We start from the raw sequence: 20,981 nt of genomic DNA, 5'->3' as shown, positions 1-20,981 counted from the left end.
CGGCATTAAGGCACTTGTGATGAGTACTGGGTGTTATATGTTACGTGATGAATCACTAAATTCTACTCCTGAAACCAGTATTACAGTATATGTTAACTAACTGGAATTTATTTTTTACTTATTTATTTTTTTAACTAACTGGAATTTAAATAAAAACTAATAATAATATACTATAGTAAACTATAATAAATAAAAACTAGTAACTTAATAAATAAACCTTAAAAAATAACAATAATTGCAAAAATAATGGTAAGAATGATTTTGTCTATCTGAAAGCCTTTCTGTTTTCCCTATATACTTTATCAAACCTGCTTGTCTGACTACCTAACATACTTCCTTTCTTCTTTTTTTGTGACAAGATAAATGAAACTTCATTTGACATGAAACTAAGAAGTGTAATGAGTGTGAATCTTTCCACTTAGAAAATCTATTTTTCCCTTTAATTCCAGTATAGTTAACATACTGCATAATAGTGTAATACTAGTTTAAAGTGTACAATATAGTGATTTAACACTTCTGCACAATATCTGGTGCTCATAACAAGTACCTCCTTAATGCTCCTTAATGCTCATCACCTATTCCACCCATCCCCTTACCCACCTCCCCTGTGGTAACCATCAGATTGTTCTCTATAGTTAAGAGTCTGTTTTTTGGTTTCTCTCTCTCTCTCCCTTCTATTTTTTTTCCCTTTGCTCATTTGTTTTGTTCCTTAAATTCCACATTAGTGAGGTCATATAGTAATTGTCTTTCTCTGACTAACTAACTTATTTCACTTAGCAGAGTACTCTCTAGCCTGATCTCTGTCATTGCAAATGGCAAGATTGCACTCCTTTTTATGGCTGAATAATATTCTATTGTGTATATATACCACATCTTCTTTATCTGTTCATCAGTTGATGGCTACCGGGCTGCTTCCGTAATTTGGCTATTGTAAATAATGTTGCTACAAACATTGGGGTGCATTTATCCCTTTGAATTAGTGTCTAGAAATCTATTATTTCATCACAGATTATTTCTTCCCTTAGCTACCATACTAAAAGTCAGATTCTCTATATCTGCTGAGGGATGTGCCTTTAGGGGGGAAGTGAATATCGTTTTTTTTTTTTAATTAAAAAATAAGAAGATAAGCAAGATAAATTATTCTACCCATATGTTATTTAAGTTAATGTAGGAATACCTCAATTGGAAGGATAGTTGTTTTAATTATAGAAATTCACTCTGCTTATAATGAGGGTAAGAAGACAGACTTGAGGGATGCCTGGGTGACCCAGTGGTTGAGTGTCTACCTTTGGCTCAGGGCATGATCCCGGTACTGGGGATCGAGTCCCACATCAGGCTCTCCACGGGGAACCTGCTTCTCCCTCTGCCTGTGTCTCTGCCTCTCTCTCTGTGTATCTTGTGAATAAATAAAAATCTTTAGGAAAAAAAAAGACAGACTTGATTGCAGTTATTTTCTAGGAAAAAATTTTGGTTACACCAAGGCAATTAAATATACCTTAATGTAATGTTTTTAAAATAAATATCACTGAATATTTTTAGTCTCACATAAATGAGAAAATAATTCTCTGATGAGAAGTAATACACAGCAATGCAAGAAAGTCAACAAGAATTTTATAAAGTGATAAATTGGAATAAAGTAGGGGAATTTAAAAAAAAATACAGTTATATGAAAATTACAATATGCAGTTACAATGAAGAGAAAGAAGCCTAAGTGAATAAACAGTGAATTGGTTTGGGTGCAAATATTTCAATTAGAAGGACACAGTTTCTTAGATAAAAATATATTTCTATCCTAATTTATACTCATTTTATAGGGGAGAATATTTGGATGCAAAATAAATTGAGACCATAATATTAAGCTTATATAGTTAAGATACATGGATTAGTCTCAAATTTTTATTCATCTAGACTTGTTGTGGGGGGTGAATAACTATTCAGATGCCTGGTAATAAGGATTTAAGTCAACAGTTTCCTTTGATAACACTTATTCCCAAACCCAATCTGCTCATGAAATTTCAAAACAAAACAAAGCCCTTAACATTTATAAGTTGCTAACACGAGGAAATTATATGGAGTTTTTTTAAAGATGTAGGTAACATGCTTCATCATAAAAAAGCAGAATTCTTCAAATTACACATTACTTTTCATGATTGCTGTTTAAACTTAAGCTTTTGGCTTAGGTTGGCTCATGGGACAATTCCACCTTATCCTATTCGCCTTTATTTAACGTAATACAAGAGATTTTCTGGTTGAATCTTGGGGTTTTTGTTGTTGTTGTTGTTGTTGTTGTTGTTGTTGAATCTTGTTTTCATAGGTCTAAATCCCCCATTTAATCAATTTCACAGTAGCTTCTGTGTGCTGGTGAGAAACGTATGTTTTTTTTTTTTTCTCTTCTGTTTTTATTTTTCTCCCCTGCTTAAGTGAAAGATTTGTGAACCTTATTAAAGAAGGATTTATCCATTCGCCTCTGCTTTATTCAACTAAATTACCTATGCTACTTTGTGATATGGAATTTGCTTAGTTGCTTTTATACTTTGGATGCAAGTATCATATTTAAGATCATATAAAGATGTGTTAAGCCACTTGCTTGGTGTTCCATGGAATGGATTTCCTTCAAGAAACCAGAAATAAATACAGTTATTATCAGTATAAGTTCTATGCCAAGAAACAGCAAAGCTTTCTTGAATAAGAAACAAAATGTTTTGGGAATGCCATATATCATGGAACCATGATACATACTTGTGCTGAATTAGAGATTGATGATGCTCTACATCAAACAGGTTTCAGCAGATCTAATATCTAAATTGCTTTTTTCTTTTCAATAATAAAGAATTTAAAAATAATAATAATAAAGACTTATTTACATTGATTTCTTCATATTCTCTTATTAAATCATCCCAATGGTAATGATCTATACTTGATAATCAAAGTGAAAAGTGAAAACATAAGCCAAAAAGTAAAACAAGAGAAAAACTTACCTGTTAACTTCATTAACCCCATGATATAACCATCTAAGTTAAAGGCTTAAATATTATTATTAAGATGGGCTTAATTTTCCTCTTTTTCTAAACTAGTTTCAGCAAAGTACAAACTGTGGCTTTTATCATAGTCTGTACTTATTATGGTAATTTATATGTTTATCTCTGTAGGGTGTATTGTTGGTCTACTAAAATATAGTTTTCAAAAGGACATATACTTTGTCTCTTGTTTCTCTGATGCACCACTGACATCGAGCACAATGCCTGGCACCTGGCGAATATTTGTCTGAATAAATGCCCAAATGGCCTAGAATAATTACGTTATAAACCAAGTACTATCTGTGTTTCCAGGCCATGTCACAACGTCTATATTTGGACAGACATTGAAACTCATCAATCTAATTCCCAATGAAGGAATTCTACCCATTGCATAATCAAGATATTGTCAGATAGTTTTCGTCTCTTAGAGCAACAGAAATAAAGACCTACTGCAATTGGTTGGAAGCAACCATCACTAGTCTCCCTCTGTCTCCTGTTTTCTCTTCTAGACTAAAGCAATAAATAAAATGACATTCTGCTCTCTCTTGAGTTATCTGATGAAATATTCTGGTGTTTCAGTGCTTGATCGTGAAGGCAAAAAGGTAAGGGTTCTTTTAGATACACTATGTGGCTACGATAAAGTAATATAGGTGACTGGTTTGGAATTTTGAAGTGACTAAATCTAACCAGGTTCAGACACAGAAAGTTTTAAAAATCTTCAGGAAGTTTCCAGAATGGAGAAATACCAACGTTAAGTGGCTTTAAATGTTATAAATGCAGGTAATGGAAACAAAAGACATTATTAAAAGGAGCCACAGAAGTTTTCCATTTTTATCAAGACATCAAAATTCCCGGCTTCTTTGGCTCTCTGAATGAGTTAGAAAAACTCCATCTTTACCTATTTATTTAAAAAATATGAATAATAATTTGTCTCTAAAGTTCTCAGAGTTATTTGTAATTTGAAAAAAGGACTTATTAATCCAAATGTCTTTTTATTTCCCCCCTGAATGCCTTCTTAATGGTTGACTTTTAGACTGAGGTAGTTCCTTAAAAAATTAAAAATAGAACTACCATATGATCCAGAAATTCAACTTCTGGGGCATTTATCCAAGAAAAACAAAATCGGTAACTCAAGAAGATTATCTGCACTCCCAAGTTACTGCAGCATTATTTAACAATGGCCAAAATATGGAAATAGCCCAGGTGTCCATCAATGGATGAATGAATAAAGTTGTTGTCTAGGGGCTTCTGGGTGGCTCAGTCAGTTAAACAGCCAACTCTGGATTTTGTTTAGGTCATGATCTCAGGGTCCTGGGATTGAGCCCTGCATCAGGCTCTGCACTTAGCATGCAGTCTGCTTGAGATTCTCTCTTGAGGACATAAAGCTAAGTGAAAAATATATCAGACAGAGAAAGACTAATACTGTATGTTGTATACAGATTTTGTATACACTATTGGTAGTCCCAGAGGTAGGGTGTAGGCGGTAGAAGAAACAGGTGAAGAGGGTAAAAATGTGCAAACTTCTAATTTAAGTTGGGATGATGTACAGCATTGTGACCATAGTGAATAATACTTATAAGTTCTCATCACAAGAAAAAATTATAATTATATATGTGACAGATGTTATCTAGACTTACTGTGTTGATCATTTCATAATATATATACAAATAGTGAGTCATTATTTTGTACACCTTAAATTAATATAATGTGTGCCACTTACACCTCAATAGAAAATTGTTTAATTTTTTTTTTTAAATACCAGGGAAGAAGTGAAAAGTTAGGGAATTTAAATTGGGGCAAGTAATTTAGAGATCACCTACTTAGCGTTTTAAAGTAGGATGTAATAAGACTGATTTGCTTCTCAAAAATGTAGGATAGAGTTTAGGTAGACTAATTAGGAAGGCAAGGATGTTGTGAACTTTTTTTTTTTAATAACAGGCAAGAGAGAGGAATTCATTTTGAAAAGTTATCTACTTAAGACAACTATAAGGAATGAAAATAAGCTTCTTTAAAGTAAATATGGTTAGGAGACAAGAAATAACAAAATCCAGCTAAAGATTATTTAGGCTAATGATAGATCAGTCACCTAAGGGACATAGCTTCTAAATAAAATGTGGATGGCAGTCCATGGTGGAATGTATTGTAGAATGCCAAAGAAGGTCTAAAGGAGAAAACAAAACAAAATAAAACATTGCATTTGGCAACAAAAATGAACTACTTTGAGATTATACAACTGTTGAGTTTTGGTACCAGAATACATTTTAAAACACTTAAAATGGGTGTGCCTGGGTGGCTTAGTCAATTAAGTGTCCAACTCTTTGGCTCAGGTCATGATCTCAGGGTCATGATATTGAGTCCTGTGCTGGGCTAAGTCTACTTGGGGTTCTCTCTCTACCTCTTACTCTGGTCCTCCCTTGTCTCTCTCTCTCAAATAAATAAATAAATAAAATCTTTAAAAAATGCTAATTCAGTATTTATGTGTAAAGAGGGGGAAGGAATTGATCAGAACTGTTTAAATAATAAAGAACTGTGATATGTATCTATAACCAGGAATGATTTTAATTATTCCTATAATGAGGAACCATCATGATTATGTACTGATCAAATAGTGAGACATAAAGAATAATATTTTACATTTATATTCAGCAGAAGAATCTAGGCTTAGTACTTCTTTCTGAAGTAGGCATGTGGAATTTGAGACTGGAATATCAGGCTGGGATTCAAGTGCAGAGAAGGGAAAGAAATGAGAGTATACAAGGGGTCTAGGGAGGACAGTGAAACACCCCAACTTGTTACCTACCTTGACCTATGTAGAAAGGTACTTCCATACAAGACTCAGAGAAGAATCCAGAAAACATATTGTCTAGCATTCTTTTTGGTCTGTAGTTCTTTAGGGTTACATACCTAAGAATCATCTGGAGGAATTGGTTAATAGGTCACTTCTGATACAATACATCTGGAATGGGGTCTGAATTCTGTATTCGTAATAAGTTCTAAGGTGATGTCTGCGCTGCTGATAGTGATCACAATCAGAGTAGCAATGTCTAGAGCAGACATTCTGAAAGCCCAATGTGCATCTAAACAACCTGGAGGGCAGGTTAAAACAGGCAGCACTGCACTCCACCACCAGAGTTTCTGATTCAGGAGGTCTGGGGTGGAACCTACTAATTTGCTTGTCTAACAAGTTCCTGGGTGATGCTGATGCTGCTGGTTGGGGACCCCTTTGAGAACCGTTTGTGGAGAATATCACATTAGGCTGTGTTTTGTTTGTTTGTTTTGACTCAGAGAGTGGACTTTCTTTCATTTATTTCTTTCTTGGTCTTTTTGGCTTCTCAGCCAGGACTATCATCTAGGGTGGAATCTTCTAGAACTACTGCTCTAACTACATGAAATATTTGAAATTTGACACCAACTATATACACATTAGTTGTGCTAAGTAAAATTTGATCTGAAGAAAAATGAGTTTAATCTTTTTAATACACTGCTTTTATCATATGTCTTTTGATTAAATAAACCAATAACAACCAGATTCTTGAAGTGAAAAGTCCGATAAAGCAAAGCAAATCAGATAAGCAAATAAAGAATGGTGAATGTGACAAGACCTATGTACATAAACTGGTAGAGCTTCACAGAAGGTTAATGATGCTGAGGGAGAGACACATTCTGTAGCAGATCATGAACCTTATAGAAGAACCTGGACACTTTCATATCACGAACATGACATTTGATTTTTGACCTTTGCTCGCTGGACAAAACCACAGTCTATAAACTACAGAGATACCTGGAAACATTTGGAATATCCTGAGGATATAACTGGATGCATCAAAAGCTTTTTTTTTTTGGTTGTGATTTTTTGTTTGTTTGTTTATATGAAAATACTCAGAATGATGCAACCAAAAAGGAAAAAATAAAAATCAAACAACCTTCAGAAAAAAAACACAAAACACAAAAGTGTTGCATTCTCACTTAGAGGAAAAATGTAAATACTTTATATGCAATGTCTTCTGCTATTTTTTAAACCCTTTCACCCCTTATAGTTTTCCCTACCAACTCTAGCTAAACTGTTATAGCTGGGTTCCCCCAAAGGAAATGGTTTCTTTTTCTATGACATCTTATTCTCCAGTCAAATATTGTTTCTGCCAATCTTTCCAGGTCAAAATTACACATATCTTCAAAATTTATCTCAATTCTTTGCTTTAGAAAGATCCTTAAGTAGCCAGTTTCAAATATGCTTCATCTTTTCTCTGAATATTTTATGTTATTGTTTCTGTTATTTACAACATTGTATGTGAAAATTCAAAGTTTTAGAATTATGAGATAAAATATTAGAATATTTCATTTTTCCCAGGATACATATCCCAGTGTCTTACAGTGTTCAAGGCATGAGTTCAGGAATTAGACTCTCTGGGTTCAAATCTGTCACTCTCACATCTCTTCAGTTGACATACCACAGACCATGTCTCTAAACTACAATGTTAATTTCTGAAATTGGTGTGTTGTAGCTACTCAGAGCTTTAATTAGCTTTTACATAAAATGGAATAATACATGCTTCATAGCACTCAATAAGCAAAAATGTTTAATGAACAAATACTGAGTAAATAACTTGGCATTGTACCCTCGGCAACTGGTCATTTAAATTTGGACATGAGAGTGTATATTGAAAGCAAGAGGATTTTGATAATGAATTTTTGGTAATTTGCTAATTAAGGGATTTATAATGACTGTAGAAATAGAGTGACTATAAACTGAAACAAGGCATGTAGGCCAAACCAGGTGTAGAACTTTTAGAAATGTCCTGGAAAATCAACAACGTATGGACACTACATGCATAGCATGAGTTCAGATTTATTGAATTAATGCTTTAAACAATGTTGGAATCCTACTGAGAGTTAGTTCGGCTACTCAGGTACACTAAGCATGAAGATTTAGTGATTTAAATATGATAATATGGGAAATCATAAAAGGCTATGCCGGAATTTGAGCACTTTTGCAGCAAGAAAACAGAAAAATAGCACCTGGCATCCAGTAGTTGCCCTAGCACTATTAGCTTGAACTTGGTATTACTACAAACTGGCCTGATGCTCACAGTACAGACCTCGCTGTTCCCTTGTTGCGCATAAAAAAATCTCATAGAAAATTTAAAAAACATAAAAAATCTCAACATCAGTCTATGAGCATGATGGGTTAAGACAAAAACAAGACCACTCTATTAATCATGTCTGAATAGAGACTAAACATGGATATTACCCAAACCATTACCAACACCACTTTCTCTCATGTGATATGAGTGCTGCTTTTTTTGCTCATTATAGCTGAAGGATCTAGTCTTCCCTACTTTTAGATAAGATTTCTTAATATATCCAGTCATAGAGTTATCCCTACTCCCTGAGAATAGCCAATCCAGAGCAAACCCCTGCTTCCTTGAGCTCTCCCTCAAATCACTTCACACAATCCCAATACTATAACAAGTCCTTTCTAGCACCCTCCTACTGAGCTGTTCCATGATTCCTCATGATGAGTGTCGTCCCTCAGTGCCACCGCTGATAAACCCAACTTGTTCAACTACAGCTGTGATACTGATGCACTTTGGCAGGGGGTGGGGCCGGGGGGCACTGGTAGCAGATCCCTTTGGACAGTTTTGTGAAAGACAGTGTAGGAGGTGGGGGTGAATAAACCTCTTACAATTTTAACTGACACTGTCTTCCTAGATCACATTGAAAGATATTGGAGCATTTGTTTTGTCCAAGTGCTCCACACTTTAAGCAGATTTGTTAAGTGTAAAGGCAGATTTATATAATAGTTAAAGCAGTTAAAGATTGTGTGTTACCTTCCAAGGATTATTACTTCTGCAGTTCACTCTGGGAGAGTCCTTTAAATAACAAATTCTCCTAGTGCATTTAAGTGTGATTGATTATCAGAAATTTGATTTAGGAGAAACTTTTCATGAACACATTGAAAGCGGGATACAGCTGTAAGGGGAGATATTAGAACTTGTTGGTCTAGACAGTAATTTGATTTGCATTCATTTTTTAGTTTCTAGGTACACTATTCTAAACTTAATTAAAGCCAACTGGGAAAAAAATTGTTTGAAGAAAGGATGTTTCTTAAGGGCTCAATGTGAAATATGAAAACATTTCTGGTTTTTCAGATGAACATTTTATCACCTGAGGTGAGAGAAAAATGCACCTTCTCTATATTTTCCAGAGAATAAATTGGCACCAAACACTTTTAGTAATTCAGTTTTTAAAGATAAACAGCTTCTATTTTCTTTACTATCTATCTTATTCTCTCCTTTTTCAATGTTGTGTAACAATAAGACACTCTTCACAGCACATACCTTGTTTGAACCCGGTTAATTTCAAAAGCTTTATTAGATCTTGTTTTTGCAACATTTTTATTGGAAATATGTATATATTTTTAATATTGCTGAAAATGAATTATGCTTTGGTATTATTCCCTTCCAAATTGTTCCCTTTGTTTCTGGCAGAAAGTCATGAACCAGAAGTGGCCACAATGATCTCTTCTTTGCTATAATATACCTGATAAGAAGTGATTTCTCATGGAGTCTGTGTGTAACTTGGTCATCAGATTTCATTCATTGTAGGAATAAGACACATTGCATATTTTGGGAAGAAATGATGGACAGATCTATTGTTTTAAAATTTTAGTCATAATTTTTAACTGCCTTTAATGTCACATAAATAACCATACAGTTCATTTTGGTGAGTCTTTACACTGTGGGAATGGTAACAGCAAAGTGAAAACCCATTTCAACTCTGTTTAGGTCAGTCAGGTCAATTCTGGGTTCAAAGAATGCGGCTAAAGGCAGTGATGTGAAGGAAGCCTGGAGTGGCCAGGATATAGACATAATCTTTGCTGGAAGTAGCTAGTATGTCATGCACAAATGCCCAATGGGAGGCATAACTTAGTCCGCACATACAATCATTTGTGCATTGAACTTTCTCTCCTTTAAGTCCTCATTTTTTTTCAGATAAAGGAGTTTGATTTATTTAAAAGTGAGTTAAACTAATGATTTAACCAAAATGATTAAGCTAGAGTTTAAATCATATTAGAACACCTGTATCTTATCATTTCCAGTTCATTTATTTCATTTTAAGAAAATGATGATAATTTTAATTTTAGTTTTGAAGAATTTGGTTTCTTAAAATGTTACTTGATTCCTCAGATCAACTACTCCAATGTTTACAAAGTTCGAGTTTCTTTAAACATTTTATTTATTTTAGAGAGAGAGAGAGCAAAGGAGCAGGGGGCTAGGGGATGAGGGAGGGAGAGAATCCTAAGCAGGCTCCATGCCAAGTGTCAACCCCACTCTGAGCTCAACCTCATGACCCTGAGATCGTGACCTGAGCCGAAATCAAGAGTCCGATGCTCAACCAACAAAGCCACCCTGGCCCCCTACAAAGTTGTTTTATGCACAGAATTCATTCTTCACAATAATCTCACTCAGTATCCCAGTATATAAAATATGTAATATCAGAGCCTATTTTATTGACGTAGGAGAAGGAAGTATAAAGCTCTTCCTGCTCCAGTATCCCTTTCATCACCTTTCCCTTTCCCAAATGGGTGGGTGATACTTGAGGCACTCTCTGAAGTGCTAAGGTCTTCAGAAGTGAAGGTGGAAAACTTCAGAGGGTCAAGCTCCTCATTGTATGAGGGAGGAGTTGCAGTTTCAGTTTTGGGAACCAACAGCTATCGAATGATAGAGATTAAACAAGAATACAAACACCTTTATTCTCAGCCCAGTTATTTTTTATTCATATTACTGTAATTTAGTGATTGCTTAATCATTAGGTCTTTTTTTTGAGAAAAAATAAGATGCATTGTAGAAGGAATTGGAAAGTACTGGGGAAGAACTAGAGGTTTAAGTAGAAAAATTAAAGTATGAGGCATAATGACTTATATCTTGCTCTTAAAATCTTATATTCCTTTTTAATATTAATTTCTGTAATTACTTTGATAAAGACCAAATAGCTGCTCATAATACACAATCATCTTGCTGACCAGCCTTTGGTTTGGAACTACAAAACCAGATTATGATCCTATAAGATAAAATTTTTGTTTCGTGTCTCTCTATAACACTTACTGACATATTTAGTAAACAAAATACTAAGTGGGTCTCTGCATGGCCAGCTCCTTGTCATCCCTCAGGGATCAAGTTAAATTTCATTTCCTCAGAGATTTTCAGCAGGCTCTACTTGTCATTTTTTCTCTCTCTCTCTCTCTCTCTTTATTTCTTTCTCTTTTCTTTCTTTCTTTCTCTTTTCTTTCCTTTTCTATTCTATTCTTTTCCTTTTTCTTGTCATTTTCTAGAATGACACTTGTTTACCTCCTGCAGATGAAATAATCCAGATTTATCCTTTTTGTATTTTTTTAATGATTTCTGATTCTGCATATCTAAACTGTAAGCTTCATCATGCCAAAGTTCATGTCCCTCTTTCTTGGTCACTGTTGTATCTCTAGCAACTAATACAGTTCTTGTCACATGACAGGTGCTCAATATATAATTATTGGACATGTAAATGAATATATTATATAAATAGCTATCTCATGTATATTTCAATATCAGTCATGTATAAATACTTTCTAAGATGCATGTCAGGGACGCCTGGATGACTCGGTGGTTGAGTGTCTGCCTTTCGGCTCAGGGCATGATCCTGGAGTATCAGGATCTAGTCCCACATCGGGCTTCCTGCACGGAGCCTGCTTCTCCCTCTGCCTGTGTCTCTGCCAATATCTCTCTCTCTCTCTCTGTCTCTCATGAATAAATAAATAAATAATCTTAAAAAGAAGATGCATGTCATATCTATTTGTACAAACACATTCGTAACTTGATATTCAGTACTGAAAAATTAGAGCTCTGCATGTTCCTAAAATTGTCAATGGTACTTGTCGGATGACGTCTTGATGTGCATTTGTGGTGCTTATATTAGGTTGTAGAGTTCAGTGAGCAAAGTTGATGAGGAAATACTTGGCCATATGCTTCTTCAGAATCGCAGTAAAAGTGTGACTGACTCTCCAGCTTTTCCTTTCAATAACTTTGAATTTCCAAATGGTTCAGTTACTTTCATAATTTTCATCTTTGGCTTTCTCTCCAATTGTTACAAAATTAAAGTCAGAAATACAAGGAAAGATTAGAAAATATAAATTGAATGTTTTCTACCCCCTAGAGTTCCTATGACTTTGAAAATCATAATGTACCCAATACTTGAATTGTATTTAATAAGCAGCTCAGAGTATTCTAATCAATCAATAATCAATTGACCATCTCTTTAATGAAAGCTTATGGCAGCATTGTGATACAGACATGTAAATTTGTAAGAAAAGATCCCTTCCTTTAGAGAATATAATGTCTATTAATGATGAAAGTGTTACCCTGCAAACCAATTATTTAATTGTTTAAACCAAGTAGCATTAATTATATAGGTAATCAAGATAACTAAGAAGTGAAGCACTGTGAGCAAGGATCATGATGGATGTTTAATGAAAGAGTTTGTATTTAATCTTAGCTTTGAGGAGTAGATAGTATTTACAGAGGTTATGGAATTTTTTAGGAGCTGGTGGGGAGGCAATACACAAAAGTTCAGGCTTCAAAGGAAAAAGACAACTTAAAGAAATGTGGTTGAACCTGGTAGAGCCAGACGTCTAAGAAGTAGAAAGAAATGAAGTATTGTCTATTGGATAAGAAAAGTTAATGGAAGATCTTAGTTATGAAGCAGTTTCATGCAGTATGTAATATGGAAGCATCTTTTGTCCTTATGCAATTCAATGGTATGATGCAACATGTATTTTTAGAAAATTAATCTGGCAATGATATGCATTCATTTAAAAAGGAAAAAAAAAGGATTTAGAGAAAGGGAAGTAAAAATATATGTTTAACTCTTCTTTTCTCAAGAATTTCTGGCTTTTTGAAAATATTCTTTAGTCATCCAAAACATAGTTTCCATCTAGACCAATACATGAATCACTCATAGCTTAAATATGACAAGGTATGTACCAAATGTATCCCAAATTGCAGATATATGATTTAGAGACATTTTTGTTTATGAAGATATACGCAGTTAAGCACTTCTTACTTACTGTTATATTGAAACAAAACGCTCATAGACAACTCTGTGACAGCTCCATGCAGATGAAATGTTTTCATTAGGTTTATGATAATAAACCAAACCCAAAACAAGTTTATAGAGTGTGTGTAACGGTAGGAAATGAAATGAGAAGAAATTCATAATGATATCTCACTAGCATTCAAATTGATCAGTAGATAGTGAGTGGGTGATTACCATTGATCTATTTCATATGCGCATACAACAGATGTTATCTTTAAACACCTCCAAAAATATGTTTCAAGCTGAAATCCACAATCAATAGTCTTTGAAAAGACTGAAGACTTGAGATGGATGCCAGGAATGAAAAAAAGTTGGCAGCATCTCAGACCATGTCAGGAGGAGAATCAGCATTTCTGAAGGTGATAAAAGACACACTTTTTAATTTCAGGATTTAAACGTAGTTTTTGGAGTTTTTTTATTTGTTTTTCGAAAAGCTATATTAGATTTAGCTATATCAACAGCCAGAATTAATTTATTCCTAGAATTAAACTGAGAGTTATATATCTGGTTGAGCAAACCAAAAGCCTAGGAGTCATCATTGATGTGTTCATTATTAACATGGCCCACACCTAATCCATGACCAAGTGCTGTTGATGTCACTCACTACATATCACAGTACAGCCAGCTCTTTTTTTTTTTTTTAAAGATTTTATTTATTTATTCATGATAGTCACAGAGAGAGAGAGAGAGAGAGATTGACACAAGCAGAGGGAGAAGCAGGCTCCATTCAGGGAGCCCAATGTGGGATTCGATCCCAGGGTCTCCAGGATCGCACCCTGGGCCAAAGGCAGGCACCAAACTGCTGCGCCACCCAGGGATCCCAGCCAGCTCTTCATCATCTCTGCTGCCATCATCCTTGTTGAAAATGACATCAGTCCCCCGTGATTATGTACCATACATTCATGCTGATCCTTGTGCAGTCTATTCTGTACCTAGCAGCCAGTGTGATCTTTTCTGTACTTCTCTGCATCCCACATTAAAACCTTTTCATGACTTCTTATTCTTAGGAAACAACTCCAAATCCTTAATGACTAAAGGCTAAGTATGTCCTCATCTCTACCTATCTTTGCAGACTCATGCCATCACCCCCTCTCCACGTCTTCCCATAAGAGCCATTTCCTCACAGCACATATTCTGTGCAGATACTGTTTCTTATGTCTGGAATGCCCTCTGCCACCTCTCTTCCTATTCAACTATTTGTTCCTTGAATATTGGCTTCAACTTGATTCTTGGGGAAAGACTTCTTTGAGCTACTAGTTTAGAACCTGTGATATTGTTATATGATGTCTAAGTATCAGGTTCCTTTTAATTCAGAGCACTCAAATCTTTTATAATTATAAACTCATCATTTTGACTTTTTATTTTATATTTGTCTCATGTACTAGACTTGTGTTATGTGAAAGCAGAGGCCATGGCTTCTTTTTCTTGCCATTCTTTTAAAAACTATTTTCTTGTGACGCCTGGGTAGCTAGCGGTTGAGCGTCTGCCTTTGGCTCAGGTCATGATCCCTGGGGTCCAGGGATCGAATCTAAAACTAAAATTATTTTCTCGCTTGTTGGAGGTAGGGATAGAGGGAGAGAAAGAAAGAGAACCTTAGGCAGGTTCCATGCCCAGCATTGAGCCTGATGTAAGACCCTGTCTCATGACCCTGAGATCATGACCTGAGTCAAAATCAAGAGTGGGAAACTTAACCAACTGAGCCACCCAGGTGTCCCTCTTTTGCCATTTTACCCCTAACACTGCACATGCTGGACACATAGTGGGTTTTTTATTTTCTTTTATTCCCACACTTTTGACTAGTACTTCTTAGACCTGTTGATAAGTGCCTTAACCACACAGGCCACTGGTTTCCCATCTGTAAAATGGGTAATTGCTAAGTCCCATTTTCATGAAAATATATTCCCTTTGGCAATATTTGTTTATGCTAAATAAATGCAATTTGACTCAGGAATTCCCCTCTTTGGTATAAACACAACAGAAATGCATACATAATGTCTGATAAATTCACCAAACAGCTCAAATTTGCATCAAGAACAGAATAAATATATAAATCAGGATGCATTCATGCAATGAAATACTATCCACAATGAAAATGAAGAAAACAAAGTGGATAAATCTCACTAGCATAATATCAAGTAAGAAAAGCCAGAAACAAAAGAGTAGACACTTTGTGTTTTCACTTTCATAAATTAGAAAAATATGGAAAACTAATTTCTGTCAAGAGGAGTCAGAATAGTGATTAATTTTAGAGGCTAGTGATCAGGAAATGGTGTGATAGGAGCTACTGGAGTGCTCATAAAATTCTCTTTCTGGATCTGATTGGTAATTATACGGGGGGTATTCACTGTAAAAAAATCGATGAGCTGAACACTTACCAATTTGTCCATTTTCTGCATGTCTATTTTCCTCTACTAAAAAGTCGGATGTATAAGTTCTATGATTATAAGTAATTTCAAATCCTAATATAATGGATGAATATGAGAAAACAGGCTTTATTTATCTAAGGTGCACCAAGATATTTGTGAAATTGTTAAAATAATTTTGTCAAGAAGATTACTGGAGACTGAAAGATTGATAAGATATTTGAAAAATAAACAAGCTATTGTTTCTGACAGAGTAGGTTATTTAAATTTTGAATCATTTTTACTTTGTTAACTTGTGTTTCCTAGAAAATAAAATAGTTTGTATTTTCAAGGCATTGAGCTATGTACATTCTTCGGATTATTAAGTAATGAGACAGATATTTTCATTTTTCTGGACTTAGACACTGACTAAAAGTCTGTAATAATACCTGACATTAAATGAGCACTTATTCTGTGCCAGACACTAGGGCAAATACCTTATATACAATACCTCATTTAATCTCCATAACAACCATGTACACTTAGTTCTCTTATTTTCATCACCTTATGAATGAGGATGTGAAAGTTTGGAACTTAAAATGCCTTTGAGGAAAGTCACAGGAGGTATAAGTGACAGAGCACTGAATTGAACTGAAATTAAGGGTTTACCCCCCCAAATGTTTGATAAATCCAATAATATTTGTTTAATTAAGAATTTAACTGAAAACATTTTTGTATAGTTCTATTTATTAAATGTTTTCTAGTAATGTCTGAGATAAGTATTGCACTATAAGTATTTACATGACTAGGACACATATGAATTTTAGGGAACTAATGTAACTTTTAGTTCACCCAAAAGAGAATAGCTAGAAGGGGAAAGAAAGAGCTTTAAGAATGTAGGAAAACCTATAAAATAAACCCATTATTTCTCTAAAAATGAAAAATAATATTCATTTGATTGGGGCTATCACATTTTATGAACAGAATTAGAAAATAAATTACATATTTAAATAAAGGTTAAATGTAATTTACCAAATTTCCTTATTTCTGTAGCCTATTATAGAATTAATAGCCTAGGTTTCAGGACAAGTATTTTATGTCTATAAATGTCCTCATTATATAAATGTTATGTACTCTCACCAAATAATTTTTATAAGGATTTGAAATATATAAAATATATAGTTAATACTCCTCAATAATTTTTACGACTAAAGCAAACTATTTAAAATCTTCATGCAGTCTACAAGTGACTTTTGAAATGTATGGGTAGGAGATAGCAAGACACAGAGCTGATAAAACTGTTCCATTAGCAAAAGATTTGTTAGCCCTAACATTACAATCAATCATATGTTTTATCCTGGAGAACATTCTAAAATAGCCTAAAATAATGAGTTAGGTTTTTAACTGTAAGTAGTCATTTATAACTGCTTGTATTAAAAAATAACTATAAATGATTTATTAAAAGGTGAAAACTGCCAACAGTTATAGCACAATGATCAGTGTTGATATAAATGCAAAGATAATAGTAGCTGGCTATTCAGTTGAAAGTTTCCTCCCATTAAATAGGAAAAAAATCACAGGAGCTAAAATAGTTACAGACAATGCCCTGCAGACATTGAAGGCAATAATAGTTAATGTGAATTTAAGAAACAAATTTCCTAATTTTGATATTCCTCCAATTTGCTATTGATCTAAACCCAGAAGTCCCCTTGGGTTTAATGAACAACCAGTATTCATGCTGAGAATCAACATATTTGTGTCGTTATCTCTGAGAAGTGAACTAGCCCTATCACTCTATCATTGATAATAGAATTTATCATATATTCTACTCTGTGTACATATATATGATACATTCTTCTGAAAAATTATCTCATTATTTCCTTGACTACATTAATAAATTAGGAAGCTAAAATCTTCAAGCCACAATTGGCACTATTTTTATTTCATTATATTACAGGCTTGGTTTCATACAAGGAATAGTGTTACTCAAATTTTTGCTCTGGCAAAACATTTCAATGAAATTATTTTTACTTTGCTTTAGCTTACGTTCCTGGGATTGAAGATGTCTGCTGGATAGTAAATAAATTTCAGTGACCACAAGTTAAAGGAAGAAAACAATGCCTCAAGAATTTATTGAAAGGAAATTGCGACAAGTATTGTAATCCTTAAAGGATGGGATAATTAATCATTCATCTATCTCTTGGGACAGAGACAAAACAAAGGGATCATGTGTCCTGCCTTCTTTTTCTTCTTGTAGGTATTTTGTCTGGAAATAACCACTAGTTATTTGATCTAGCATTTATCTACTCTCAATGTTGAAACTTAATTCTTGTCATTGATTCACGTCATTCTGAGGCCTTACAGTAAGGAGGAATGCTTTTCTTACCTTTTCTCCTGCTATCCTTTAGTAGAAGCTGAATGTACCAACAGTGATGCAGAGACTGCTATTTTGCCATTCTGGGTGTGGTCAGTCCCTTCTTCTTCTTTTTTCAAATTTTTACTTAAATTCCAGTTAGTTAGCATACCGTGTAATGTTAGTTTCAGGTGTAGAATGTAGTGATTCATCACGTACATATAACACCCAGTGCTCCTTACAACAAATGCCCTCCTTAACACCCATCACCTATTCAACCCATCGCTCCAGCCACCTCCCCTCCGGTGACCCTCAGTTTCTTCTCTATAGTTAAGAGTCTGTTTCCTGGTTTGCCTCTCTTTTTTCCCCTATGTTCATCTGTTTTGTTTCTTAAATTCCACATATGACTGCAATCATAAAGTATTTGTCTTTCTCTGACTGGCTTATTTCACTTAGCTTATTTCACCCTCTAGCGCTATCCATTTCATTGGAAATGCCAAGAGTTCATTCTTTTTGATGGCTGAGTAATATTCCATTGTGTGTGTGTGTTTCTTGTGTGTATGTGTGTGTGTGTCTGTGTGTACACCACTTTTTCTTTATCCATTTGTCAGCTAATGGGCATTTGGGTTTCCATAGTTTGGCTATTCTTGATAATGCTGTTGTGAACATGGAGATGCATGTGTCTCTTTAAACTGGCATTTTTGTATACTCTTCAGTAAATACCTAGTAGTGCTCGTTAGTCCCTTCTTACTCATTATATGACCTCAGTTAGCTGGAGACAATTTACATAGGAGAGTCTCGGCCCTTATTATTTTTCCTTCTTGCATAACTGTAATCAGTTCCTATCTGAACATCTCTAGCTGATGCCCTTTTACCCTGCTCAGAGGGATCCCTTTTAAAGGAGTGTCTGCCAAAGGCTTCCATTCACTTCCTTGTTCATAGAATTGCCCTAGGGCAATAGAAGCTGCTTTCCTGCCAGTAGCTTGGGCACAAAGCTCCCTAGTTGACCCAGAGCTAATGACCACTTGGAGCAGGAGATGCAAATCTCAGCCATTTGCCTTTCAGGCAAAACAGATTTGCTGTGTGATTTGTATTTCCTTGCTTCCTGTGGGAGCAGAATGAAGCTAGCCATCACTTGAAACCACATTCTTATTTAGCTTCTCCTTTTCTCTGGAGAGGACTCCCTTAATGAATTTCTTGCAAGAGAATCCCCATCTCAGGGTTTGCTTTTAGGGAATCTGACCTAAGATGCTACAATACATTTTATTTGTATGCTTAAAACCCAGAACAAATGGTACTTTGTCAGCCAATCTCCCACTAATCTCATGGAAGGAAATAATTGCTTTCTCTCTGTGAGCCCTGTACACTCCTTAGGGTGTTTATTATCGCCTACCATGAATTAGAGCTATTAATATGTAGTTTTGCTTCTCTCTAGCATGGATGCTTCTTGAGACTAGGAAATAACTGATATCATCTGTCTCATGTTCACCTCTTCTGGCTCTTCTTTTCATACATCTCAACCTCCTGGTATCTCTCTTGGTCTCTTCTCCAACCCCCATCCCTGCTCTCCTGTAAGTCTCTCAAGTGCTTTTATGATTCTGGACCTTTTTTCTTGCTATTCCCTGTGGTTGGCATGCTTATCCCCTCTGTTTTCATCATGATACTGATTATACTTCAGGTCTCACCTTAAAAATCAACCTCTCATAGATGTGCCTTCCCTAAGCCTCGGGACCAAACAGCTCTTGTTGCCACGTTGGTTTTTCTTATGTTCATCCATTTGTTTCCTTCATGCCTTCTGTTTTCCATGAGTGCTATAACAAATACCACAAAATGGTAGCTTAAAACATCAGAAATTTATACTCACTGTACTGGGACCTAGAACACTCAAATTGAGGTGATAGCAGGGTCCTGTTCTCTCTGAAGGCTCCAGGGGAGAGTCCTTCCTTGCCTAGCTTCTAGTGGCTCTTGGCAATCCTAGGCAGTTCTTGGGTAGTGGACAAGTCACTCAAATCTCTGCCTCTGTCTCTCATGGACTTCTTCCCTGTGTGTCTGTGTCACTGTATCCAAATTACTCTCTTCTTAAAAAATTAACAGTAATAGTGGATTTGAGGCCCACCCTAATCCAGTATCATTGATTAAGTGCTGCTTGATTAGGCGCAAAGACCCTACTTCCAAATATCACATTCATAGGCTCCACATGCACATAAATTTTGAGGGGACACTATTCAACCCAGTACCTCTTTATAACATTTAACGTAGTCAACTTGCAGGCATTATTCTCTTGTTTAGTTGCTTGTTGATGGTCTCTTTGCTGTGTTGGCTATGTCCACAGCTGTTATCACCAGTCCCTAGATGAATACCACACACATAGTAGGCAGTCAGTAAACGCTGATTGAATGAATGAGAAAAAACATTCTTCAAGCATCAAGCACAGATTCATGTTAAATGTGCATGTAGTTGCTAATTCAATGCCTGCATAATGACAACCTTATGCAGCGTGAGTTTTGTCTACTGCCTTTTAGAGAAGAGAGGGTTAGTTTTAATCATAAAACACTGAAACTTAAGTGATGTTAATGACTCATTTATCAGTTTGCTGTTAAATATCATACAAAAAGGTAGATCTTTTATTTGGAACTGAATCTTTCATTGCATGCATTAAGTACACGTATGTATATCTATATAGATAATGGGATTTAACTGGTAGAAGTAAAGGCAGTTCAAATAATCAGAGTTTGTATTCTGGATAGATTATCAGACATATGATTATTAGTTGCTCATAAACTTCATACTCAGTCTACTCTGAGTATGAACTTTTTTGGAGAGTGTCTTTTTCTTTTGACACAGTGAATGATTTCATAATAGACAAGGGCTGTAATTTGCAAAAACAATGAGATGTATTCAGAAGCTCAATGGGGCTGGTGCTAATGAGAGGGGAAAAAACAAACATAAACAAAAACCTTTGCATATAAATGATGTTTCAGATATTAATTTTAATTAACTTGCTAGCATTCAATATATGGTACACTGGTTTCTAATGTTTATTTTCTTTCTTTTTCTTTTCTTCCTTCCTTCCTTCTTTCCTTCCTTCCTTCCTTCTTTCCTTCCTTCCTTCCTTCCTTCCTTCCTTCCTTCCTTCCTTCC

General features: G+C 35.1%; 1 long non-coding RNA gene across 1 annotated transcript in view; it reads left to right on the top strand.

Moving 5' to 3' along the window:
• The window catches only part of LOC112662945 (uncharacterized), a 35,871-nt gene that overhangs the window by 9,100 nt on the left and 5,790 nt on the right, over window positions 1–20,981 (top strand). Inside the window, exons 3-4 of the long non-coding RNA XR_003138971.3 lie at window positions 3,527–3,619; window positions 17,529–17,740. This is a non-coding gene — a long non-coding RNA (uncharacterized LOC112662945). The remainder of the gene's footprint in view (window positions 1–3,526; window positions 3,620–17,528; window positions 17,741–20,981) is intronic.

Source organism: Canis lupus, chromosome 20, assembly GCF_003254725.2.
Source record: "Canis lupus dingo isolate Sandy chromosome 20, ASM325472v2, whole genome shotgun sequence".
Lineage (NCBI taxonomy): Eukaryota > Metazoa > Chordata > Mammalia > Carnivora > Canidae > Canis > Canis lupus.
Note: the sequence above shows the minus strand (reverse complement) of the source record. Positions and strands in the feature narration are given on the sequence as shown.